Genomic DNA, 27,547 nt, shown 5'->3' on the forward strand with positions numbered 1-27,547 from the left:
CCTGCGCAGGTACCATATCTCTTCATTAAAGTAACTCAGTGCAATAACAGAGTCAGTTTTCATTGCATTTTTCAGAGTTTAAGACTGTTTGCAATGTGCTATATTGACACAGTACACAGAAGATTTAATGTAGGCCAGGATATGGACCTAATTACTTTTCTGGTGATAAAAATTTATCAAGATAGGCATTATGTATACCTCGTAATATAATACAGGGGATTTATGTAATTTGTGGCTGCAATAACACTCGGTGTCAGGCTGTTATAAAATTTGTGGGTTTTTTGTTGTTTTTTTAAGGTAAATGCCTGTAAAAATGGGTCGTTTCCCTCCATTTAAACACAGCAGGAGTGGTCAGCTCTGCTTTTTGTCATACAAATTAATTTTATATAGAAATTAGTGAGGTTTTTTTTTGTTTTTAAGGAACCAAGCAGTCTTCAGCTTCACAAAAGGAGTTTGGGTTAGGTTTTAAACTGCTGCATACATCAAGGTGTTCATGACAACTACCAGCTTTCATGTGTCTGCACGAGAAGTCGCAGTGCACTTGCTACAGTGGGGTTGGTGGAAGTTCAGTCAGATGTGCGTGTTTAAAAGCAAAGGGGAGCATTCCAGACTGTAAATGTGAAAAACAGCAGATCATGTACACTGCAGTACAGATGATTTTAACAAATGAAATCATTTTTTCCACCTTGCTTGAGATTATACAGATGTGAACTACTCAAACCTGGGGGAGAAATGGAATTAATGAGGGCCCGGTAATACTTCCAGATAAATGGACACACACGCTCATGAGCACTCAGGCACACACACACACACACACACACACTTCTTGGGTCGAAAGAAAAGGAAGGAGAACCCTACTAAGGATTTTAATTGAATCAGAAAGAACTTATTGGGGGGACCTACTTGGGGGACAAGCTTCTTCTTCTTTTGGCCACAGTCCTAAGCACATTTACCTGGAGGTAAGCCCCACTGAAACCAATCAGTTACTTCCAAGTAACCTTTAGAGTCAGGTTATAAGTTTGCGAATCTGGCACAGTCTTCAGTCTGGTCTGATGCGAATGGGGGAATATCTTAAACATAAAAGAAAATGTAGTTGTCTGGCATAAATAATACTCATCAAATAGCGAGCCAAACCGAGAGCGGGAAGAGCTCTCTAATAGGTTGGGGACGGCATGTCATCACTAAAAGTGCAGTAAGGATTAGCTGAGCTTGGGAACGGCAAGCAGGGCGTGCAATTATGCAACATGAGGCACAAGCTGGCAGGAGAAGATTAAAAAAATGAACAAGCGCACAAGAAACAACATGGGTAGCCATGATGGTCCATGGGGGATAAGGGGAATCCAAAATTCACAGCATGGCAATACCTGTAATGCAATCAACCAAAATGTCACAAAATAGTGAAAACTGGTACCACGTGGCATGGGAAGGCATCAGTACTCATCTGATCTTCCAACAACTGAGTCACTTACTGGAAAGGAGTGGGAGAGGGGCAAGGTGGCAGGGAAATCAGTGTGGGGCAAAGACACTGGTAGAGCCGATCTAGTGTTTGTGCCATTGCTTTTGCACTGCACTGACCTCCCTGCCACCTCCGCATCTGCTTCCTGTTAAGCACCAGGGACCCAGCGATCAGGATATAAGCACCACAACCTATCATATATTCTGCTACTAGTGAGAACCTTAAAGCTTGCTCACTATTTTGTGACATGTTGGTTAGCGCTGATACAGGTATCCCCTACTGTGATACTGTGTCCAGCATCCTGTTCTCAGAGTGGCCAAGCAAGTAGATGCCTGTCGAAAACCAGCAAGCCGTACCTGAGCACAAAAGCACTCTTCCCTCCATTGCTTTCCAGCAACTGGCCTCTGGGAGTGTAACATGTTTTCTGTGATGGCACAGCATCACCGGGTTTCTTGAAATCACTGGTCTTTCTGTCCCACTACAGGTGTTTAAAAAACAGAGCACGACTACTTGTCACAAGCTACTGCTGATGTGAAAGGTCATGTTGTGTATTTACACAGAATTTGTCACAGAGCTTTTTTGTCACAATGGAGTGCACCTCCAGGTATGAAGTCAAACCAATGCATTAACAGGGCCAAAGTGACCTCCCCAGTTCACAAGCCTGGGCAGTGTATATGGAAATCCCTGGGCTGCCCAGACAACAAGACCCTGAGTAGACTATAGAAAGGAAGGTGGCATCTAAACTATGCAGAGTCCAACATATTTAGAGACGTTCAATTCATAGAATCATAGAGTTGGAAGAGACCACAAGGGCCATCCAGTCCAACCCCCTGCCAAGCAGGAAACACCACCAAAGCATTCTTGACATATGCTTGTCAAGCCTCTGCTTAAAGACCTCCAAAGAAGGAGACTCCACCACACTCCATGGTAGCAAATTCCACTGCCGAACAGCTCTTACTGTCAGGAAGTTCTTCCTAATGTTTAGGTAGAATCTTCTTTCTTGTAGTTTGAATCCATTGCTCCATGTCCGCTTCTCTGGAGCAGCAGAAAACATCCTTTCTCCCTCCTCTATATGACATCCTTTAATATATTTGAACATGGCTATCATATCACCCCTTAACCTACTATTCTCCAGGCTAAACATACCCAGATCCCTAAGCCGTTCCTCATAAGGCATCGTTTCCAGGCCTTTGAGCATGTTGGTTGCCCTCTTCTGGACACATTCCAGCTTGTCAGTATCCATCTTGAACTGTGGTGCCCAGAACTGGACACAGTACTCCAGGTGAGGTCTGACCAGAGCAGAATACAGTGGTACTATTACTTCCCTTGATCTAGATCAGGCATCCCCAAACTTCGGCCCTCCAGATGTTTTGGACTACAATTCCCATCATCCCTGACCACTGGTCCTCTTAGCTAGGGATCATGGATCTATAGCCTGATCTAGATGCTATACTCCTATTGATGCAGCCCAGAATTGCATTGGCTTTTTTAGCTGCTGTATCACACTGTTGACTCATGAACAGCTTCTTTTGTGTTGCCCATAAGGTAATCATGGAAGACTTCTGAGAACTGATGCAACATCCTTCTGATGACCCTGCCATGTGCTGTTAAGATGACGTACTCCAACTTCAGCTAGGCAAGTCTTTAGACCTAGCTATCACAGACCTTAGGCAAGGTCATCAAACACACCATCACCATGTTTAGTTGCAATCATGCACACTGCTTCAGTAGTAAAACCGGAGCCTAGCTTTTTTATTACATTGGGAAATGCAACTCTTTATGAGAACAGCATATTCAATTGTACATTGTAAAAATGAGAGAAAAAGTTAGGACATTTCCAGTGGCAAAATCTACCACTTGTGTTCTACATTGTGCACCATGACACAATAAAAGTAATCCAGTGCTACATATTCTTTTGTTCATATGCTCCATGTGGCATATGTCACATTGTCAAATGGTAATGAAACATGCAATACAATCGAATCATGTATCTGCCATCAGGCTTGAACTGGGAAAGGTCAACAACACATCTGACATCAAACCAACTTTTGAATTTGAAGGCACATTATTATACAAAAGCATAATAAATATATATTTTGCAGGTGTTTCGCTCTGTTTTCATTAAAACACCCCCTCACTCTCTTTTGGGTTGCTTTCCTGATAAAGATAAATCAGATACATTTATATCATGGGATAGGCAATCATTGCTAAAGGAAATGAATAACATCTAAAGTAGTAAACTGTGCTGAAATGAAAACTTATATAACTGGCACTGGAAGAGCTATTACAAGCTGAAAGAAATATTGCTGAACCTAAAATGAAAATCTAGGCCTTGTTCCTATTTCCTTGCCTCAAGTCAATTTCCTATCTGTCCAGCCCTTATTTACAGTAGTATTCAGTCTGCTGCTAGCCACGAGAGTATCTCTTTGGGAATCTCTACTAATATTCCAACTGTGTACCAACATTGGAAAAAAAGTTATGAGGAAGACAATTCCACAATTTTCCAGTAGAGTGACTACACACACACACACACACACACACACACACACACACACACACTTTTGTATTAAAGGAGGCATTTTATATTCAACCTATTTTCAGAAACCTGGTACAGTCCAGGGAGTTGAATTGTGGAGAGGATATTTTCCCGGAGGAAGTTGAAACCACATTCTTCTAGAAGAAGGGTCTGGAGACAGTTATATATACCCTCATTTTATCTGTACTAGATTACTGTAATGTCCTTACCATGGGGCTGGCTTTAAAGATTCTTCAGAAACTCCATTTGTTGCAGAAATAAAGCTTTTGGACCAGAATCAGGTCTGTGATCAATGTAGCTCTATTTCTATACCAACTACTCTGGCTTCTGATTTATTTCCAAATCCAATTCAAAATTCAAGTTATGGTACAGGAGTAGGAAACTTTGAGGACCACCTCCTTCAAAATGAATCTGCCTTCTCTCTCAGATGATTGGAAGAGACTCTTCTTTATGGTCCACTGTAGCATTATGAAACAGGATCACACTGGTTGACTGGGGATCCCTAACCATTATCTAGTGCAGGCATCCCCAAACTGCGGCCCTCCAGATGTTTTGGGCTACAACTCCCATGACCCCTAGCTAACAGGACCAGTGGTCAGGGATGATGGGAATTGTAGTCCAAAACATCTGGAGGGCCGAAGTTTGGGGATGCCTGATCTAGTGCCTGGGTTTGGGATTCTTGTATAGTAGCCCTTTGGTGTGAGTGCAGTATAGCTCAATCAGACCAAGTCAGGCTGTGATAGGTTCAAATCTTCCCAGGTCAGGTCATTGTGGTGGACAGGAAGAAAGTCAGGTGGGGAGAGGGAGAAGCTGCAGGTATCTGCTTTTACCCTCAGGTGTCTGTGGGAAACCCACAAGCAGAACCTGCTTGTGATTTCCAGAAACTGGAATACAGATGCATACTGCCTCTAATAATGGATGTAGAAGATAGCCACTATTGCTAGTATCCATTGATAGTCTTATGCTATATGAATTTGCCTAATTACCTTTTAAAGCTGGTGGTCATCTCCACATATTATGAGCACAGATTCCAGCAGTTAACTATGAGCTCTGTGAAGTACCTCCCGGGAGGAGATCATGTGCAGAAAAAAGAGAGGCTGCTTACAGGTCTGAACCACAAAGAAACGAAACATGAAATTATCTCCATCATGACTTCTTTACAGAAGCTTAGAAGCAACATATTAAGAGAAGAGGGAGACGGTCCCAGGCACAGCAGTTTTATGAACCCCAAACAACACATTCTGAATTGTGTCTACTTAAAACATAATAAGATGATTATTTATTATTATTATTATTATTATTATTATTTGCAGAAAAACAGTTGGACATAATCATTGGGTGGTATCTGCATCAATGAACAGGGATATAACGTAGCATGATTATCTTTAATATCCTGCTTGATGAAATATGTTACTTATGCTGTGTAGCAAAGTAGTTTGATATGTCCCTTTAAATGTTCAAGGAAGAGCCAGCCAGATACACACACACATAAATTTTCTCCTGCAATGGTTTTGCAACAACTGTTGCAAGACCCATGTGATTAACAAATAACAGAAACAAATCTCTACAGTGGTACCTCCGGTTATGAACTTAATTGGTTCCGGAGGTCCGTTCGTGACCAGAAATCGCTCGTAACATGAGGCGCGCTTTCACTAATGGTGCCTGCTGCTGCTGCGCTGCTGGAGCACGACTTGCGCTGGTATCCCAGGGCAAAGTTCATAACAAGGGGCATCTACTTCCAGGTTAGTGGAGCGCGTAACCTGAAGCATTCGTAAGGGGCCGGTACATAACACGAGGTACCACTGTATGTAGTTTTGAACGTTAGCGTTCTGTGGTTTTTACACTGAGCATTCAGAAACTATTTCAATGGCCATTTATTGTGAAACAGTAAGCATAACAATAATGTTTAGACCCCAAAGCGTCAGAACATGGCTCAAAAGACAGAATCAAAAGTATTTGTATCAAGAATGGAGGCGTTTAAAGAAATAAATGACTGTGAGATACACACAGATGGGAAAATAACTGACAGTTATTCTATGACCTCTGTTTTTAATCAGACTTCCCCACAAACATTTGCTCCATGTAATGATTTGATGCTACAATAGTGATCTATGGTGATTCACCACAGAAATGGGTAATTATAGGCTGCCTCATATTGCACAGAAAGCTTTTGTGTGGCAGCTTGACAGCTCTGTCAGATATAGAGCACAAAATTGTGCTAGCTACGGCTCAGAGTTTGGTTTGGGGTTTCGTTATGCATTCAGAGAAGAGATACTGAGCTGACAACTATAAAATAATACTTTAGCAGAAAGCCGTTTCTGAAGTTGGTACTACAGTTAGGAGGAAGTATAATAAGCCACATAAAACAGAGATTTTGAACTAAACTTAGCAATAATGGGATAATTGTAAGGTACATGAGCTTGTCTTTAATCAATAAAAAGTGTCACCAGAGTTTCAAGATTGGAGTGCAGCGACTGAGGAAGGAGCAGAAGGTGAGCTGAGCTTGGGAGACACTCTGTAGGTTTTGTGGTTTTGTCTTTTGGGGCTGTGTGTGAGTAAGTTTGTGTGCTTATTTGTTTTCTTACTTGTTTGTGTGCTTGTGCTGGTTTTCTAGGGCTGCTGCCTCTTGGATTTGGGTGACTGTCCAGGCTTGTGTGGGTGTTTGTTTCTGGCTGTGACCTTGTTTGTTTCTGGCTGTGACCTTTCACCTAGAAGTGTGAGTCAGGAAGTTCAGGTGATTAGCTGTGGGCGGAGCTAGTCAGAGCTTGGAGTGCAGCGACTGAGGAAGGAGCAGAAGGTGAGCTGAGCTTGGGAGACACTCTGTAGGTTTTGTGGTTTTGTCTTTTGGGGCTGTGTGTGAGTAAGTTTGTGTGCTTATTTGTTTTCTTACTTGTTTGTGTGCTTGTGCTGGTTTTCTAGGGCTGCTGCCTCTTGGATTTGGGTGACTGTCCAGGCTTGTGTGGGTGTTTGTTTCTGGCTGTGACCTTGTTTGTTTCTGGCTGTGACCTTTCACCTAGAAGTGTGAGTCAGGAAGGTCAGGTGATTAGCTGTGGGCGGAGCTAGTCAGAGCTTGGAGTGCAGCGACTGAGGAAGGAGCAGAAGGTGAGCTGAGCTTGGGAGACACTCTGTAGGTTTTGTGGTTTTGTCTTTTGGGGCTGTGTGTGAGTAAGTTTGTGTGCTTATTTGTTTTCTTACTTGTTTGTGTGCTTGTGCTGGTTTTCTAGGGCTGCTGCCTCTTGGATTTGGGTGACTGTCCAGGCTTGTGTGGGTGTTTGTTTCTGGCTGTGACCTTGTTTGTTTCTGGCTGTGACCTTTCACCTAGAAGTGTGAGTCAGGAAGTTCAGGTGATTAGCTGTGGGCGGAGCTAGTCAGAGCTTGGAGTGCAGCGGCACGCGCAGCTTGACCCATCTTTTTGACCTAGGGCAGCAAGTCTCATACGTTTGTTAGGGGGGACCTAGGCCTCTTCCTCTTTCCCCCTTGACCTCAAGGTTTTCAAGATGGAGGTGGAGGGAACAACCATTGTCACCTGCAATTCCTGTGCAATGTTTGTTTTCTTGCCAAAGGATGTGGGTAGCTACACCTGCAACAATTGCAAGTTGGTTGCCCTACTAGAAAACAAGGTTGCCCTTCTGGAAGAGAAGGTGCAGCAGCTTCAGGGGCGTGTATCTACGCTCCAGAGAATTAAAGAGCTGGAGCTTTTCTTGGATGCAGCAGAGCACACTGTCTGCACCAAGGAGGAGACAGGGGATCTCCCTGAGGAGGAGGTCAGTTCCCCAACACAGCAGCCAGATGTATGGAGGAACGTGACTCATAGAAGTAGAAGGCCCAGGGATCGCTCTGAGTGCTTAGAATTACACAACCGTTTTGAAGTGCTCATGGAAGACGAGGAACAGACTCCACCTGAGGATCTCTCCCTCATCACAGTTGATGAGGAATATGAAGACGAGCAACCAAGTCAGTCCTCTGTAAATATGCAGGTAACCTTGGAAGGGACAACACATAGAAGAATCCCAACCAAGCCTATGAAGAGGCGTGTAGTGGTGATTGGGGATTCCCTACTGAGGGGTACAGAAGCAGTGATCTGTGGGCCTGACAAGATGTCTCGAGAGGTGTGCTGTCTACCTGGGGCCAAGATCAAAGATGTAACAGAACGGCTGCAAGGAATCATAAAACCCACCGACAAATACCCCTTCCTTTTGGTGCATGTGGGAACCAATGACACTGCAAGCCATAGCTTACAGAAGATCAAAAATGATTATGAGGCTCTGGGCAGGAAGTTGAAGCAATTAGATGCACAAATTGTCATCTCTTCTGTCCTCCCAGTTGAACGACATGGCCCAGGGAGAGAGGGAAAAATAGGGGAAGTGAACAACTGGCTTCGCAAATGGTGCAAACAGGAACGGTTTGGATTCCTAGATCACGGTCTGCAGTTTCTTGAAGATGGACTTCTGGCAAGTGATGGACTGCACCTCACAAAAGTTGGGAGGAATGTTTTTGCCACAAAACTCAAAAACCTCATCAGGAGGGCTTTAAACTGACTTATGTGGGGGAGGGAGACAGTGGTCCTGAAGGTAGGAGTCTATCAAATGCTGAAGATGATCATCCAAATGTCAAGGACCAAATGGAGCAAGCAGCATGCAGACCTAGTGGTGGGACGAAAATATCCTTAAATAAGAGACATGGGGGAATGATCAACGGTCTTCAATGTCTGTATACTAATGCACAGAGCATGGGAAATAAACAAGATGAACTTGAGCTCTTGGTACAGCAAACTAAATATGACATAATAGGCATCACTGAAACCTGGTGGGATGAGTCTCATGACTGGAATGTAGTAATAGAGGGATACAATCTATTTAAGAGAAATAGACCAAACAGGAAAGGAGGAGGAGTAGCTTTATATGTTAGGGATATGTATACCTGTGAAGAGATCCAGGATTTAAAACTTCAAAGCCAAATTGAGAGTATCTGGGTCAAAATTAAGGGAGAGAAAAACAACAGTGATCTCATTGTGGGAGTTTACTATAGATCCCCAAGCCAAACTGAGGACACAGATGATGCCTTCCTGGAACAGATGGCCAAGCATTCCAAAGGAAGTGAGATAGTAGTAATGGGGGATTTCAACTATCCTGATATTTGTTGGATGTCAAACTCAGCCAAGAGCATAAGGTCGAACAGATTCCTCACTGGCCTTGCAGACAACTTCATTGTCCAGAAAGTGGGAGAAGCAACAAGAGGATCAGCCATTTTAGATCTGGTCCTAACCAATAGTGATGACTTGGTTAGTGGGGTAGAAGTGGCAGGATCATTAGGTGGGAGTGACCATGCTCTTCTGGAGTTTATTATCCAGCGGAAAGGAGCAACCAAGCATACTAAGGTCCAAATTCTAGACTTTAAGAAAGCCGACTTCAGAAAACTTAGGGAAACGCTGGGTGAAATCCCATGGACAGTAATACTAAAAGGGAAGGGAGTTCATGATGGTTGGGAGTTTGTTAAAAGGGAGATATTAAAAGCACAACTTCAGGCAATACCAATGAGACGGAAACATGGAAGGTGCCTAAAGAAGCCAGGCTGGCTATCTAAAGAACTTTTGACTGAGTTAAGATTTAAAAGGGATATGTACAAAAAATGGAAAAGGGGGGAAATCTCCAGAGAGGAATTCAAACATATAGCCAGCACGTGTAGAGACAAAGTCAGAAAAGCTAAAGCACAGAATGAACTCAGGCTCGCCAGAGAGGTTAAAAGCAACAAAAAGGGCTTTTATGGGTATGTCCGTAGCAAAAGGAAAAACAAGGAAACAGTGGGGTCACTCAGAGGAGAAGATGGTGAAATGCAAACAGGGGACAGAGAAAGGGCAGAACTCCTCAATGCCTTCTTTGCCTCAGTCTTCTCCAAGAAAGAAAACAACGCCCGACCTGAAGAATATGGCGCAGATGATTCAGCAGGGGAAACACAGCCCAGAATAAGTAAGGAGGTAGTACAAGAATACTTGGCTAGTTTAGATGTATTCAAGTCTCCAGGGCCAGATGAACTACATCCAAGAGTATTAAAAGAACTGGCAGAGGTGATTTCAGAACCACTGGCAATAATCTTTGAAAATTCCTGGAGAACAGGCGAAGTTCCAGCAGACTGGAGGAGGGCAAATGTTGTCCCTATTTTCAAAAAGGGGAAAAGAGAGGACCCAAACAATTACCACCCAGTCAGCCTGACATCAATACCAGGAAAGATTCTAGAGCAGATCATTAAGCAAACAGTCTGTGAGCACCTAGAAAGAAACTCTGTGATCACTAAAAGTCAGCATGGGTTCCTGAAAAATAAGTCATGTCAGACTAATCTGATCTCATTTTTTGACAGAATTACAAGCCTGGTAGATGAAGGGAACGCTGTGGATGTAGCCTATCTTGATTTCAGCAAGGCCTTTGACAAGGTGCCCCATGATATTCTTGTAAAGAAGCTGGTAAAATGTGGGCTAGACAATGCTACCATTCAGTGGATTTGTAGCTGGATTACTAACCGAACCCAAAGGGTGCTCATCAATGGCTCCTCCTCATCCTGGAGAGTAGTGACTAGTGGGGTGCCACAGGGTTCTGTCTTGGGCCCAGTCTTGTTCAACATCTTTATCAATGACTTGGATGATGGGCTTGAGGGAATCCTGAGCAAGTTTGCAGATGACACCAAGTTGGGAGGGGTGGCTAACACCCCAGAGGACAGGATCACACTTCAGAATGACCTTAACAGATTAGACAACTGGGCCAAAGCAAACAAGATGAATTTTAACAAGGAGAAATGTAAAGTACTACACTTGGGCAAAAAAAATGAAAGGCACAAATACAGGATGGGAGACACCTGGCTTGAGAGCAGCACATGTGAAAAGGATCTAGGAGTTTTGGTTGACCACAAACTTGACATGAGTCAGCAGTGTGATGCAGCAGCTAAAAAAGCCAATGCAATTCTGGGCTGCATCAATAGGAGTATAGCATCTAGATCAAGGGAAGTAATAGTACCACTGTATTCTGCTCTGGTCAGACCTCACCTGGAGTATTGTGTCCAGTTCTGGGCACCACAGTTCAAGAAGGATACTGATAAGCTGGAACGTGTCCAGAAGAGGGCAACCAAAATGGTCAAAGGCCTGGAAACGATGCCTTATGAGGAACGGCTTAGGGAGCTGGGTATGTTTAGCCTGGAGAAGAGAAGGTTAAGGGGTGATATGATAACCATGTTCAAATATATAAAAGGATGTCATATAAAGGAGGGAGAAAGGTTGTTTTCTGCTGCTCCAGAGAAGCGGACACGGAGCAATGGATTCAAACTACAAGAAAGAAAATTCCACCTAAACATTAGGAAGAACTTCCTGACAGTAAGAGCTGTTCGGCAGTGGAATTTGCTGCCAAGGAGTGTGGTGGAGTCTCCTTCTTTGGAGGTCTTTAAGCAGAGGCTTGACAGCCATCTGTCAGGAATGCTTTGATGGTGTTTCCTGCTTGGCAGGGGGTTGGACTGGATGGCCCTTGTGGTCTCTTCCAACTCTATGATTCTATGATTCTATGATTCAAGATGTGCTTTTGTGTGTAAAGCACCATTAACGCCTAATTTCCTGCATTGAGATGTTCCAAATTCTCTGAAAGACACCCCAAATGCATGATCAGAATAAAGTGCTTCACATAAAGCAAATTTGCATACATTTACCGTGCAATCCGGTACATATATATCCACTGAGTTCAATGCAAGCCATAGATGCAGCCTCCTGGGAGCTTCTCTCTATTATTGCTTCCACCTGGAAAGGCAGAAAGTGAACATCTCACTGAAGCAAGTCACTGTTCCCCTGCCACACACACAACCAGTTTGCTGCCACATGCTGTCATTTGGCCTGACCAGACAGCGACCAGTGGTTCCTGGTATCAGCTACCTGAAAGGCACAAATACAGGATGGGTGACACCTGGCTTGAGAGCAGTACATGTGCAAAGGATCTAGGAGTCTTGGCAGACCACAAACTTGACATGAGTCAACAGTGTGTTGCAGCAGCTAAAAAAGCCAATGCAATTCAGGGCTGCATCAATAGGAGTATAGCATCTAGATCAAGGGAAGTAATAGTACCACTGTATTCTGCTCTGGTCAGACCACACCTGGAGTACTGTGTCCAGTTCTGGGCACCACAGTTCAAGAAGGATAGTGACAAGCTGGAACGTGTCCAGAAGAGGGCAACCAAAATGGTCAAAGGCCTGGAAATGATGCCTTATGAGGAACGGCTTAGGGAGCTGGGTATGTTTAGCCTGGAGAAGAGAAGGTTAAGGGGTGATATGATAGCCATGTTCAAATATATTAAAGGATGTCATATAGAGGAGGGAGAAAGGTTGTTTTCTGCTGCTCCAGAGAAGTGGACACGGAGCAATGGATTCAAACTACAAGAAGAAGATTCCACCTAAACATTAAGAAGAACTTCCTGACACTAAGAGCTGTTCAACAGTGGAATTTGCTGCCAAGAAGTGTGATGGAGTCTCCTTCTTTGGAGGTCTTTACGCAGAGGGTTGACAGCCATATGTCAGGAATGATTTGATGGTGTTGCCTGCTTGCCAGGGAGTTGGACTGGAAGGCCCTTGTGGTCTCTTCCAACTCTATGATTCTATGATTCTACTCCCTGTCTCTCTGTGATGTGTCACAGGCCATCTTCCCTAGGTGGTGAGTCACTTCCATTGCAGAACAAATAAAAAAATAAATACCCTCCCCATGGCCAAGTGCAGAGGACTAAATTGAATTGGTAAGGCTGTGTGCTACACTAAGGATTTGTACGGATTTCCCTTGGCTTTAAAATACCTTGAGCTAAGTGACTTGATAGATTGCGATCCTACCGTGTCCGAAGTCACATAAAAAAAATGAGATTACTCCGAGTCTAAGAGATGCAGCCACAGGAAATTGCTTGTGAGGGTTAGAGCCTCCCATAACTTGCCGTTCCTGAGCTATATAAAACTGCAGCTTGGGATGGAATTGAGCTTGTCAGCACAACCCATTACGTTTAAAGGGAAGCAATTTGGGCTGCAGTCCCCCACACGCTTATTAGGAACGTGCTTCTCCTCCCTTATCAGCCTTCAGCTGGACACACACATACATACTGGGGTGCTGCAGCTGCTTTAGAATTGTGCAGGAGCCTTCCACATACAGATCAAAATGCCCCACTGCTACATGAGTGCTTCTGGGTTATACATGCTCCGTATATCATTTGCAAGCACAGTCCTTGTAAGGAGCATAGCAGGCATAACAGCCAGATGGGCGGGTTATAAATTATTATTATTATTATTATTATTATTATTATTATTATTATTATTATTAGTATATGAGTGTGTGCAACTAAGTCTGGGCACCGGAAATCGGGCAGTGCCAGCACCGGAAATCGCTTCTACGCATGTCTGGACATGTGTAGAAGCGACTTCCAGTGCCGCGCCACTGCTGATCCCGGATTTTTCTGTCTGGGAGTACATAGGGAAAAGGAAAAGAAAAAACTAAAATACAATAATCATTTTTCCTTTGACATTTTAAAAGGGGACTTCCTCGAGTTCCCCCTATCTGCGGTTCCTTTCTACTCATCTTTAGCAATTTCTACTTCTTAATTTTAAATCCTTCCAATTTATATTTTCTCAATATAACAACTTATTTAACATAATTCTTTAACCTGCAGTTTCTATACACTTCTAAGTCTACTCCTACTAATCAATTTTACAATATTTTTTAAAATACATTTTGAAATCTTTCCACTCTTCTTCCACCAACTCTTCTCCCTGATCGCACAGTCTCCCGCTCAGCTCAGCAAGTTCCATATAGTCCATCATTTTCAGTTGCCATTCTTCCATAGTTGGTATCTCTTGTGTTTTCCAGTACTTGGCTAGCAATATTCTTGCTGCTGTTGTGGCATACAGAAAAAAAGTAACATCTTTCTTGGGGATTTCTTTTCTGACTATACCTAATAGGAAGGATTCTGGTTTCTTAATAAATGTGTTTTTCAACACTCTCTTTAACTCATTATAAATCTTTTCCCAGAAATCCTTCACTAACGGGCAAGTCCACCACATGTGGTAAAAGGTTCCTTCTAATTTCTTACATTTCCAACATTTATTATCTTGTTTATGATAAATCTTGGCTAATTTAACTGGTATATGTTGGTATATTTGGGGAGGAAATTACTTTTTTCGCCTTTTTCAAGGTCAAGGTTAAGTACAGACTTTCGGAACCAATTGTGTTTGTAAACCGAGGTACCACTGTATGTGGGTTGACCTAATGCATACAAAAGCTCATACCAAAATAAAAACTTAGTTGGTCTTTAAGGTGCTGCTGGAAGGAATTTTTTTATTTTGTTTCGACTAATGACAGCCGTTAGCAGACCGGGAAGTTTGCAGGACAAATGGAAGATGGAAAAAGGGAGAGGCTGCATGCCTTGGCCTTTTACCAGGTTTGGAAAGGTCACACCCACCCACTAGTCACATGCAAGGAAGGATGCTCCAGGCCAGGAGGAACAGGAAGTTTCGACTGGCTGGACAAAACATTCCCTTGCATGTCCACTCTAGCAAAACAAGGAATGTTGTATTTGACTGCTCCTAGTGGATTACATCCCACAAGTACACTGTATGGTCTGCATTGTATCTAATGACTGCAGAAGTCATTTGAAGGCTAATAATAAATCAATTGAACTTACAGACCATTTATCTTAACTGATAAAGGATGGGCGAGCCTAAGTGTATAATGAGTTCTTATCTCACCAGTTAGGAATTGCACCTAAGAAGCAGAACTGCTTACTAAGAGGGAAAGAGTGAGCAGTGCTGTCTCTGAACTTGTTAGCCATGAGCAATCCTGCAGATACACCACTAAAGTTGAACTCCTTTAAACCTAAAAGAGAGAACTTAGAAAAGTTACCAGTGCACTTGGCAAATGGAGATATCCTAAAGATGCCGTGTCGCATGAACCATAATACCCAAATTCATACCAGAGTAAGGATGATGTTGATTATGATGATGCCATTGCTTCTACAATGTAAAGGGGATTTATTTATTTAATTTTGAGGGGGTGTTCTTCTCATAACACCACTGCAGCTGAGACTCATTCAAATTGTGAGTCAATTAAAGAACTGATGCTCTCAGGGAATTTGGGGCTCACATCTGTCAGGGTTGGGTAAGTGGGGCAAAGCACAAAGTAACAGAATTTATTATATTCACACTATACCCATCCTGAGTTTATGGAGTGATTTCTGGGGGGTGAATCTTCAACTTCACCCTAAACCACAAACTCTGTGAGCATACCTGCTGTATTGGAATCCTTGCCCCAAAGGACTGTCAAATGATAAAACCTTTAGCCCATAATCATAGCTCAGTTACCGGTAGATGCTTATACTATAGCATTTCTTCTTAGCCTTTCTTATATGTTCTTAATATAACTCTGAATGCAATTTTCAAAATAGTTATGCTCAGATGAACAATTCCCTCCAACACATAATAAAAGTCACTTCTCCTTGGGGAGAGGACTATATCTTTTCAAATGTCACATCTCAGTCCCCTGCTATTTTTCATTGTCTCTGTGTTCCGAGTCTGTTCAGCTATATTTCTCACAATGGCAATACTGCATGTCATATGAAACAAGAACTTTCGGATACACATACAACTAGACAAAGTTTGCACCTGAAAGGACAAATTTTAGAAATGGGTAAAAACAACCGCAACAAGGCATAATAATGCCCTTATGTCATTTTCATTATTTGAAAAATATAGTGATTTTTTGGGGAATACTACTATATATACAGTGCAGTCATCAATTATTCTTCTTTTGTCAATACGGTAACACTGAAACCATAAAAATAAATCCATGAATCACAATCATAATAAGACCAAAGTAAAGGTTTCTACCATCTGATTTTTTTACTTTTCTCAATGGGATGGCAAATAAACCTCTTCTTGAGGGCTGATAACAAGTCTCACTAGATTTTCAGAGTCAAAGATCCTACACACCTTCATTTTCTCATTCATTTCACTTTTGCTGCAGACATTTTGGAGAAATCAACTTCAGATTTGTTCCCACATTCAAAACTCCAAATCCAAAAATGAATCCAAAAGTGAGAGTCTGCAGTCTCTGGCAAATATCTGGAGCTCTTAGGATAACTGATTACTTTTTCTGGGAGTTGGAGAGGGAAAGAAGGGAGCTGATAGACCTGTGACCATTTCCAGCTATGGAAAGAAATTATATCCTTTAGTTTGTCCTTCTTTGTTTTGATGAACCAAGTACTTTTGTGAATCTTTTATGTACAGAGACATATATTGATGAAATTGCTGTCAGCTAAGCGGGGAGGGGAGAGAGGAACCTGTCACCCTCCTGGAGCTATAGGAGCAGAGAGCCTCAGCGGAGGCTGGAGAGGACTTTGATCAGCCCAGGTAGAACAGGAGGCAGCAGTGTCTGAACAGGAGCCTGAATGGGAGGGTGCAGTCTTGTTGTCTATAACCTGGTGCAGCCTTACAGCTGGGAGCAGACCCACTCACTCCAATGGAGTATACACTGGCAATCTCAAAATTCCCACAAGGCAAGAGAGTATTGTGAGGGAGCATATCTTGTTTTATCTTGAAAAGCTTGGTGGCTGGGGCAGGGAAGCTTATTGGGACATCTTCATTGCTTCTGTCTAGTTCTTAAGTGCTTGCCCTTCTTCTGAACTCCTGAATCATGACTTCTGAGTCCTGTACCTAATGCTGAACTGCACTGTTACTTGCTTGATTAAAGCTTTCTTTCAAATAAGAGCCACTGCTTGTGCGTTCTGAGCTGGGAGCCAGGACAGTAAGTGGAAAGCTGATTTGATAGGAGCTGATGTGTAGGCATGTCCCACTGAGGCAGAAGGTCATGGATGTCGAGCATTTTACAAGCAGGTACAGCTAGCAGAACTAGCAAAGAAAACAGAACATGTAAGAAGAAGGTGATAACATCCCTTCAACCTTCCCAAAGCATTGTTTCTGGGGAACATTTAGAAGTTACACCTATCAGTCACAAATGTGCTGTCCCCTGAGCACTTCTCTCCACTTGGGCATTATCCTTATATGGCATGTTTGGTGAGAAATGTATTCCATTTTCTGCAAACACACTGTCTGCATGGGCTTTTTAACATCCAAATTGTTTTGAATCACTTCCAGGGTTCCCATGCTGGCTCAGACAAGTTATGAATCTGCCTGAAGCCACCTTCTTCAGGATCTATCGGGATCTATTCGGGATCTATCTAAATCTGATGTACACATCCAATTTCTCTTCCTGGATGATACCCAATGCCATGCAGCTACTATTATTTAGAGTTAGATTCCTGGCTCTCCTTTCTATTCAGTGTGATATGTCAATAGCCACATTATCAAGTATTTAGCTATTTAAAAGGCAAATTGTATGCAAGGCAGAGCATATTTTGATGCTGTCCTTGGATCCCCCCCCCCTCACCCCTAAGCTATGCCTTTCCTACATTATGTCAGTTTTACTGTCATGGAAACACTGATTCCCTATTGTAATCATTTCTGTTGTAAAACACAGCTGTCTGACAAATGTACGCTGGAGCCATTTCCCTTCAGCATCTGTTAAACCTCAGCCTGAAGCTCCTAGTGTATACAAAAGAAAAGTCACTCTCTATAGAATACATCAATCATGGAAGAGTGAGATGAAATTAAAGAGTTTAGCCTTTCTTGGCTCCTTTTGTGTCTAATTTAGGCTTCTACGACCCATTGCCATCGTTGTTGTGCTTGTGCCGAATGGTTCTGATTATTAAGAAAAACAGTGTTAGATGCAAAACATAGAACAATAAACCATTACCAGAGGACTTTGATTCAATTCACACACAATAGAAGTATGGTAACCTGAACTGGAAACATAGCTTGTCAAAGAATGTGGCAATGGAACTGAAAATCAGCTAGCAAAAGGAAGGCATTCTAGGATCCAAGTTATTCATTCCATGGGAGGGGTGACTAAATTTTGATGGATTTCCAAGTGTAAACTCTGTAATAGAGGAAGTATACAAAAGAGACAAGGAATGATATGAGAATTTGAACAGGGGTAAATTACAAAGCTGAACACCCCTGTTCAAATACTCCTGAGCAGAATCGAGGGTAGACATAGCCCACCTTGATTTTGGTCAGATCCTTATTTTAGTGCCTCTCCCTGTACCATGGGCATAAATTTTTACCTCGAGGCAAGTGAAAATAGCAGAAGCAACAGACACAGTGAACACTCTCTGTAATTGACAGAGCATCATTTTCCCACAGGAGAAGAATGCTGAGATAAAACCTAACATTCTTCGGAGAAATTATGCACAGATCATCACTTTCCTGCTGAGAATTTGTAGTCCCTATCCATGTCCTCTGTGACCTGGGAGTGCATGCTGCTGGCTACCCAAAAGTATATTTTGACACCCTTAGGGCAAGGAAGGAGTTGACAAGGGCTTGGAGTTTGAACACTCAAAAATGCTCAACACCTTGTAGGGAGATTGGTAGGATGACCGCTAATTCTAAATGCTACTGGAAATGGATTATGCTCCCCGCTACTGAATAGGACACACGCACAACTCCAGTTAATTTCAGTGACCTTGTACAGGAGAACTACTCAGTGGAGATTCTGCTCATGGTGTTGTCATGTTGTCATGTCTTCCAGTAGTCAGTTTTGATTATACAAAACTGAGTGATCACATGAGTGGTCTTCTCCTGTGCAGTGTGCAAGAAACCAACTCACTTGGTTTCATCTCTTCCCTTTCATGATTTGAAAAATGGCATATTGCTCTTTCTGAAGTCACTAGAGGGATAGGGAATATCACATCTTCTGAAATCACATCTGCACAGAGCTTCTGAAAGGGGCGGGGGGGGGGGATTTGATGCACTTCTGAACTCTAAAACATTCATGCCAGACATTCTGGTCTTGTGTTATTCTTCCACTCTTTGTAATCCACACTGCAGAGGTGATCTGCCAAGAATCAGCACCACCTATGCAATCTAGGAGACTGCTTTCCTGATTCTAAAGGGGGCGAAAACACTTCTTTAGTGGTCATGGGGAAATCCACATGGTTTCCATTTATCTTCGTAGCAAATAAGGCTGCTGCATAGATATATAGAAACTCTCCTCATTCTTATGGTGTTTAGATAAATGACTGAGCATTTTTGTCCCAGTGTGGAATGGGTGACAGGGATGAGTGCCAGGAGCAGGTCAGCAATAACTCACACAGCTTCAGTAAAGTTAACTCTTTATTTAAAGAAACAAGATAGTCCAGGGGGGGAGGCCTAGTGAACACAGCAACTCTTTCTGGTAAAATTGCCCCTATGAGGCAGTTGCAAGGACTGAAGGTCTTTGCCTTTCCACAGCTTCCTAAGACGACCCTCCCCCCCCCCCAGTTTTTAAATTAAGCAGTTGGGTTTTCTTTAAAACTGCTCCAATTCTTTCTTACTATTGCAAGAGACCTATGTATCTGAGGTTTTCTTCCCCAATAACATTCCTGCCTCAGTGTGGTTGCATTTGCCCACCCTCTTTGGGAAAGGAGACTTGCGGTTGTCTTCTCAATGGGGTGTCTTAGGGTCACATGGATTCATTGGAGCAGTCAGAGAGAGGTCCTCGTGTGTGTGTGTGTGTGTGTGTGTCCGTGTGTGTGTCCGTGTGTATCCTTTCTAAACCACATAAGTGTCCTGAGTCTTATTTCTGGATGTGGGGCAAAGTGGTAATTCCAACAAGGGGGGGAAATCTCCTGCTTAGTAGCAATAAGATAGGTTATATTTATTGGCACTCCAGTGCTGACATACAGTAGATAAGATATTCTCGAAGGGCCTTCTCACATGAAATTATAAGCTGTTCATTTTGAAATAATGACATAACAAAACACTCTGCTATTCCTCTCAAAAAGATGAAAATAATTCCTTGCTAAATAGGACATGAAGGTTGTTGAACTAATGCCTATTACAAAGCATAAGGCTTAGTGGCAAACTCTGCGATGTTGTTTAAGTGAAACATTTGTCTAAGGGCCCCAAGGGATTATATAAGTGTAATTTGCATCTCTCTCTATGCCATTATTTACCTCTATCTTTATCTTTCTACCTACCTATCTATCTATGACAGTAGGAGTAAAATGATACGTTTTGAAATGTACTTTCGTTGTATAAACTTTGAATTACAGAGAGAACATGCTGAGATTATGTTTTCTGCTAGAGCCTAAATGTTATTAAATCTACATTTGATTGGTTATTTTAGCAATATTGGTTATTTTAGCAACACTTTGAAAGAATTGCCCCCACTCCACCCCACTGCATGCTCAGATTCATGTTGTTAAAGTCCATAGTTGCGTATTGATATCATTCTATCATATAGTTGGGTGCAATGCAGTCTGTTTCCAAACTTGGTCTGGATAAGTTCAAATTACATGGGGAAACTAACAGAAGGGGATTTTTTTTCTTTCTGAAGAGCACCAGCATCTAACAGTTGCTGTCAGGCTTCAGGAAGCTTCAAATCCAGACACAAAAAGCATACAGAGGTACACACAGACTTATTCTCAAACATGGCAGGTACATGGCCCAGACACACAGTTTCACCTGCAGAACGCAGTCTGGAGACCCTGGACCTGACTTGGCTTTTATTTTTTTCCCAGTTGCTATACTTTTTGTCAGTGGGAAGAGGATGAGAAGCAGCTCTCTCCCAGGTAAATGGATCTGGATTAAGCTCAGGTTGCATGGGACTGGCAAAGTGGTGCTAGCACCTGGCTCTTTGGCTGGCAGCTGCTGGCGGGATGAGAATCTGTGGTGCCTGTCAAGGAGTGATGTGCCAGGCAAGGTAAGCTCAAAGCTCAAGCTGCCCTGACCTCCACAAAAAAACTCCGCTAAAAAGATTAAAAGAATTCCTTTGCTGCCTGACCTCCACAGCAGCATTGAGAGTAAAGATTGGGGAGAAATTTGATCCAGATTGCATTTAAACGTGAACCTATCTCATCACTTTCTGAACATGAGGACTGACTGTCAGGGACTGGGCAGAGGAGGAATGGTGGAGACCGCCTCCCCATCCTGACCCTTCCAGGGAAGAGGAGGAGAAAGTGGGGCAACAGATGATGGACACAGTGTTATTGGAAAGCCTTCCAGACTGCCTGCCCCCTCCCAGAACCCAGCAAGTCTTGAAAATAGGAGAGCAAATAGCTCAAAGACAGAGGGCAGTTAGCAGCACCCGTAGAAATGATGAATGAGAAAGTGGGAGAGATGGTGTGTGTGTGTGTGGAGATTCACTCGGGACAACGCCATTATCCAAGAGGCTGGGTTCTATAGCCTCTCTCTGTAAATATTGAATTAAAAAAAGATGGTAAGAAACATTCCCTTGTCTTTATACTTTCCTGGGCAACCAACCAGGAGCCGCTAACAGGATCCTGACACTGAAACACAGTCATCCTTCAACATTCACACTTCTGCAGTGAAAGTATGGACAATCAGCATAGCATCACTCATGGAAATATGCAAGCCCCAACAACCAGCTGATTATCATCAGGGCTTGTATAGTTCCATGTGCAGTGCTTTGAAAGTTCCCAACAATCAGCTGATTGTCCATGTGGGCAAAAGCAAATCAGCTGATGCCATTATGATGTCACACAATTGAGAAGTGGGTGTGGGGGGTGAAGAAATAAGGATCCAGGCTACCCACATAGGTCCTATGCACTTGATAGGTAACAGTAAACCACTGCAACCAAATTAGTATTAGCTCTCAGTAGTGTATGACAGAAGTGACTTCTTCAAATGCTAGGTTGACAATGCACTCCACAGTGTTGCATTGTGCACTGCAGATGCAAAGAGTATCTTTAAAATGATTTACACTCTGATCTAAAAAGTACTGTAAGTTAAAGTGCTATCGAAACAGAAGTATGAATTCACCCACTGTCTTACGTTTTACCATAAAGTCATAAAGAGCCATACTCAGGGGGATACCTTCTGTTCTTCCAAAATGGTGTTGAGAGATAAATTTTAAAATAGACATGCTTTTGGCTTTCTCTGAATATAGTCTGAATGAATCATCTTTATGAAAACTAAATGAATAAATCCTGGCATAGTTATTTCTTATTTAACTACTCCCCAACTGTCAAGAACAAACTGAAATGTGTTGCATGTGATCACAGTACCTGATAACAGCCGGATGTGCAAAAGTACATCAAATGCAAGACCGTGTAGCCCAGAACTAGGTCTGATATTTCAGAAACCAGCTCTAAAACTTTTGTTTTTCTTGCTCACTAAAATGTTCCTATATATAGGTGCCATGAATAATAATAAAAAGTTCCCTGAGGCCAAAGTGGATGCGGTCGTGAACTGTCTGTTCCATTTGTGAACTCAAGACGACACCAGCAAAATGTTTACATCTACTTCTTTCGTGAATATCTGAAAGCATTCCCCCCTCCCCTTTAAGAGCTCTTATTACTCATGTAGGAGAAGAATAGAAATTTTTTATTTCTCGAAATAGTTGATCTCATCTTTACTTTCTCAATGTTATCTCAAGGCAGCGCTCCACCAAAGCAAACATTTTAAGAGCCAGCTCAGCAGGCAAGTTTTCCAAATGTAGTTATGAATTCTGATCATGTCAAATTTCATAGGGAAGGAAAGCCTCCCCTTAAAACTTGAATGCACCTTAGAACATTAACCTCTTCAATCTTCACCTCAGCTTTAAAAAAGGTAAAGGGACCCCTGACCATTAGGTCCAGTCGTGACCGACTCTGGGGTTGCGCACTCATCTCGCATTATTGGCCGAGGGAGCCGGCGTATAGCTTCCAGGTCATGGGGCCAGCATGACAAAGCCGCTTCTGGCAAACCAGAGCAGCACATGGAAACGCCGTTTACCTTCCCGCTGTAGCGGTTCCTATTTATCTACTTGCATTTTGACGTGCTTTCGAACTGCTAGGTTGGCAGGATCACCTCAGCTTAGGGAACCTAGAAAATGCCACTGAGACTGAATATATTTGAACATGCGTTGAAATATGAATATATTGCTTTGTAATTCCAGCTGGCTGTGAAAGAGCAATAAAAAACAACAACAACTATCTAGCGTGATCCTGGTAAATGCCGACTTGAAATGCTTTATCAAAACCTGGTTGGAGGATGCCACCCTGACTCTGATATGCCCAGTTGGGTTTTCAGGTTTGTGTCATATTAGCCTTGAGTTAGGAGGAAGCAGAGCAGAGTCACAGTGGTTCATGATAGAGTTTCCATCACCAAACAGTGATACGCAGTGAAGCAGAAAACCAATCCTGAGTGCTTGTACATGGTGCTGAGCAAGAGATAAATAACACACATGGTTCAAGGGTAATAACTGCCAGGGTACCTGATGGCGTTTCTGCCTAAGTTGTTGTAGCTTGTAGGTGGTCTTGGCCATGAGTACTGTTTATGAGTACTGGGGAAATTTGCCAGTCTTTGAGAAATTGCGAATGCTGAGACCATGTAGTTGGAGACACACCAGATCTTCATAGCAGCTATAACGGTCATGTGGCTATTGTAGTGGCCAAAAGCCAACACATGTTGCAGGCCATGCCACTGGATTCAGGTTTATATTAAGTGGGGCTGAGGTTAAAATGGGGATGAAGAAAATAATAACTTCTCTGTTATAGATATACTCACTGCCTGGTGAGGTCACTGTGGGAGAGTACCTGATATCACCAACTCACAAGTCACCCAAATGCCATCTGCCATCTTAAATGACCACTCATTCTCCCTTACTGCCTAGTATCCCTTAAACTTCCTCATAGAACATATGACTGGAGCCAGTTCTCTACCCAGTTTCCAAACTCTCCTTTTCCCTTTAAGTTTTTGTCTGAATCATTTAGAGTTCAATAAAATGTAAGTGCAAGTACTATACATAAATTATCCTAGTCTCTCTCCATCTTCTCCTCTCCTCTTCTTCTGCTGTCTCCCATATGTAGAGTTTATGTTCAAGGCAAACACCAATTTTCTATTTGTAAAGGTACTCTGTAAAATGTTATGAACAATGATATAAATTAAAAGAGTTACCTAAAAGATCATACTTATATACTCAACCAATCACTGCATTCTGAAAGAGAGGGCATCCTGCAGATATCATCTTACTAGGAGGTCCATTCCATAAAATATAGGAAGTGGGCCTTTAGTGTGGTAACACCTATCCCTTGGAATGCCCTCCCAGTGCATACCGGTCAGGTGCCAGCTCTACTGTCTTTTCACCACCTATTGAACACCTTTCACAAGCCTTTTAAGTGGGTATTTTTTATCCCGGTTGGCAGGACAATGAAGTGGGCTCAAGCCAATGAAAGTTTATGCCCTGATAAATCTATTGTCTTTAAGGTGCCACAACTTATTTGGTTATTAGTGGTGATTTTATCAAAGATAGAAGTAAATTAATATCAGAATTTTAGGAGTAAAAAAAAATTCTTATGAGCCTTTAAAAGCGCCCTCTCTCTCCCTCTCTCTCTCTCTCTCTCTCTCTCTCTCTCTCTCTTTCTCTCTCTCTCTCTCTTGTAAAAAAGGAATAGCCCAATTAGATTTAATCAAGTGGCCTAGAGTTGAATTTATTCCATGATCAATTTCAAGAGCCTGCATTTTACCCCTCCATAATATAAAGATTTCTCTGTAATTGTCATCTTGCCTTAGTTGTTGGTGAATAATTAATTCAGGTTCTGCACTCCTAACCAGAAGAGGTTACATTAGGTGAGAGCCATGATTCATATAGCCAGACAAAAATAAGCCATTAAAAAAATCCCCATGACCAGAATACTTTGCAGCCAGGTAACATGCATCTTAAACAACAAGTGCAGTTGTGTGCTTTCTGTGTAGGAAGTCTTCATTGCCAGTGGTGTTATACGAACTGCTAGGCATTTGCCTCCATGGAATCACAACCATAGGCACCAAAAAAGAAAAAGAAAAACAGTCCTCATCAACTCTGTGTGGATATGGGAGGATTGTGGAACCACACAGCCTCTTTCATTTCTTCCTGCTTGTCTAAAAAACCTGCTAGTTTCAGGTTCCCTCCCAAGCAGCTAGGATATCCTATAATGTATTAAATTCCTTGGCAGTTATGTGGGATTGAAAACTATTCAGAAAATGTTCCACTCTACTGTGGAAGATTTTCGGTTTCTACATAACATGCACTTGTTTAATAATATTAATAATGAGCAATGGCCATCAGACTGTTGTTGTTAATTAAGTTTTTGCAGGTTGACTAAACCAAAGACGCTTACATCTTACAATCATGCACGCACAAGCTGCAATTCTATGCACAAATACTCGGGAGCAATCTCCAGGGGCATACCTCAATGTAAACATGCAGAGAACTGTGGAGGATAACAGTTTTGTTTTCTTGTAAACCAAAAGTACTCCTAAACACTGAACTGAATTCAAATTTATTGTGGACATCAGATAATTTGTTGGTTGAAGATTTTCTGGAAAACTCATAGCACTGTTCATGTGTCAGAATTTTGGCTCCTATTCTCCATTTCTTGCTGCTTAGACTCTGCTTACCTGAATTCCATGTAGGTTTCCTTATCAAGGAAATCCCCAAATGCTGTAATATTTCCTCAGTTTTCACCTGTGGGAAATAGGAGTAACCTTGTACATGGGAGTAAGCAACAGTGGGCTGTAGAGAAGAACTCTGACAGATTGTATGTTGCTGGTCATATGGAAGAGTCCTGTGCTACTATCTAAACCTGGAGAGAAAGTGCTTGAGATTAACAGAGACTGTGTTGTAGTGGTATTTTGTGTTTAGGGGCTATTCCCAATGGTAATCCTCTAAGTGACAGAATTAACTGCGGCCCTCCAGATGTTTTGGCCTACAACTCCCATGATCCCTAGCTAACAGGACCAGTGGTCGGGGAAGATGGGAATTGTAGTCCAAAACATCTGGAGGGCCAAAGTTTGGAGATGCCTGTGCTAGATTAAGATGCCAGGTGTGGAGGATCTTTAGTCTTCCAGCTGCTGCTGAACTACAGGTCCCATCATTCCTGGACAATGGTTATATTTGCTGGGGCTGATGGGAGTTGTAGTTCAGCAACATCTGAAAGGTCAAATGTCAGCAGAAATAAGGCAGCAAGATCCCAACCAGAGAAGAAAGAAGGTAAGACAGGTAAGAGGAGAGAGAGCATAATTAAGAGATAATGGCAAAACTAGGCACATAAACTGGAACCATAGGGTACAGGTAGGGAACCTGTGGCTATTGTTTAATTCCAGCATGATCAATTGTTAAGGATGATGGGAGCTGGTCCAACAATGACTGGAAAATCACTGCTTCCCCATCTTCATAATAATGAATCAGGACAGAAGCCAATGAAAGAAAAGGAATGAAGGAGAATGGTGGAGGAAACAAGTTACAATTGGGAAAAAATGAAATGAGTTACAGAGTTATGAATGGAGGAGTGGGTGAAAGTGAGAAGCATGCAAAACCAAAATGAAGAGTCATTAGCCAAGACAGGAAAGAGTAGGATATGAAACCAACCTCTTTCAATTAGATAGAAGGGAACAAAATAGAATTTTTTTTGCAATGTTTAAAATGTCACAGTATTGTAGTAACTTGGAGAAAAGGAAAGAGAAGAGCAAAAGACTGCAAAGTTCCATACTTCAAGATCATCGGAAATGGAAAACAAGGGACAAGTGTCAGCTTAATTGGAAGTGGCTAGTACAAATAATCCTCAAATCACTCACTTTTGCATAATCCCATTGTCATTACTGATTCTGGTACAAATGGCTTCAAAATTGTAATCATTCTTACAATCCTTAACTGATAGTTATTTATTTTATAGCTAGAAAGTCCTTTGCTTAACACTGAGACACACATCGATTTCAGACGTATTGCTAACACATTCAAACATAATATTTAAAACATGGAAAGGCTGACTTCATAGGATGAAATCCAAACCTTTTGGACAACCTATCTGGACTTGGATCTCCTTGCTTATGGGTTCATTAATATAATTCTGCTTGGAGCGACTGCCAGGAGTTCTTATAACATTCTTCCACATTTGTATATAGGAGTGGTAAAACTACCACTGTGAGAAAATATAATAAAGGTACATTGGCAAATGAAACTAAGTTCTGAAATTCATAGTGTGGGATTCCACACTTGCCAGACACTACCCGCTTCAAAAATAATTCATTCCACCATGAAAAGAACTTGTATTCTTTTTTTTAAAAAAAAATGCCATAACTGTAATTTTTACATCCAACCAAAAAAAAAAAATATTTCACCTTCCTCCATAATATTGGCTGTAAAATAAGGTGGTATTCTTAATTATGAAAACATTAAAACAGCTAACTCTCCACCACTGTTTATTAATATTATATTGCCCCTATGGTTTTATGCACATTTTACTTCTTTCAATACCCTAAGTTCTCTTCCTTTCACTTACAGGCTCCCTTTGTTATGCTAACAAGAAGCATGTTGAAACTGTTCAGGTGCAGCTAAAAGGAAATTTCCTGAATCTAAACTGGAGTAGCCAACATGGTGCCCTGCAGATGTTGCTGGGCTGCAACTGTACCACCTTTTGACATTGGCAATGCTGGCTGGGGCTGTTGGGAGCCGGAGGCCAGCAAGAGTGGCTGGCTACCACATT

The sequence above is a fragment of the Zootoca vivipara genome, chromosome 10, assembly GCF_963506605.1.
Source record: "Zootoca vivipara chromosome 10, rZooViv1.1, whole genome shotgun sequence".
Taxonomy (NCBI): domain Eukaryota; kingdom Metazoa; phylum Chordata; class Lepidosauria; order Squamata; family Lacertidae; genus Zootoca; species Zootoca vivipara.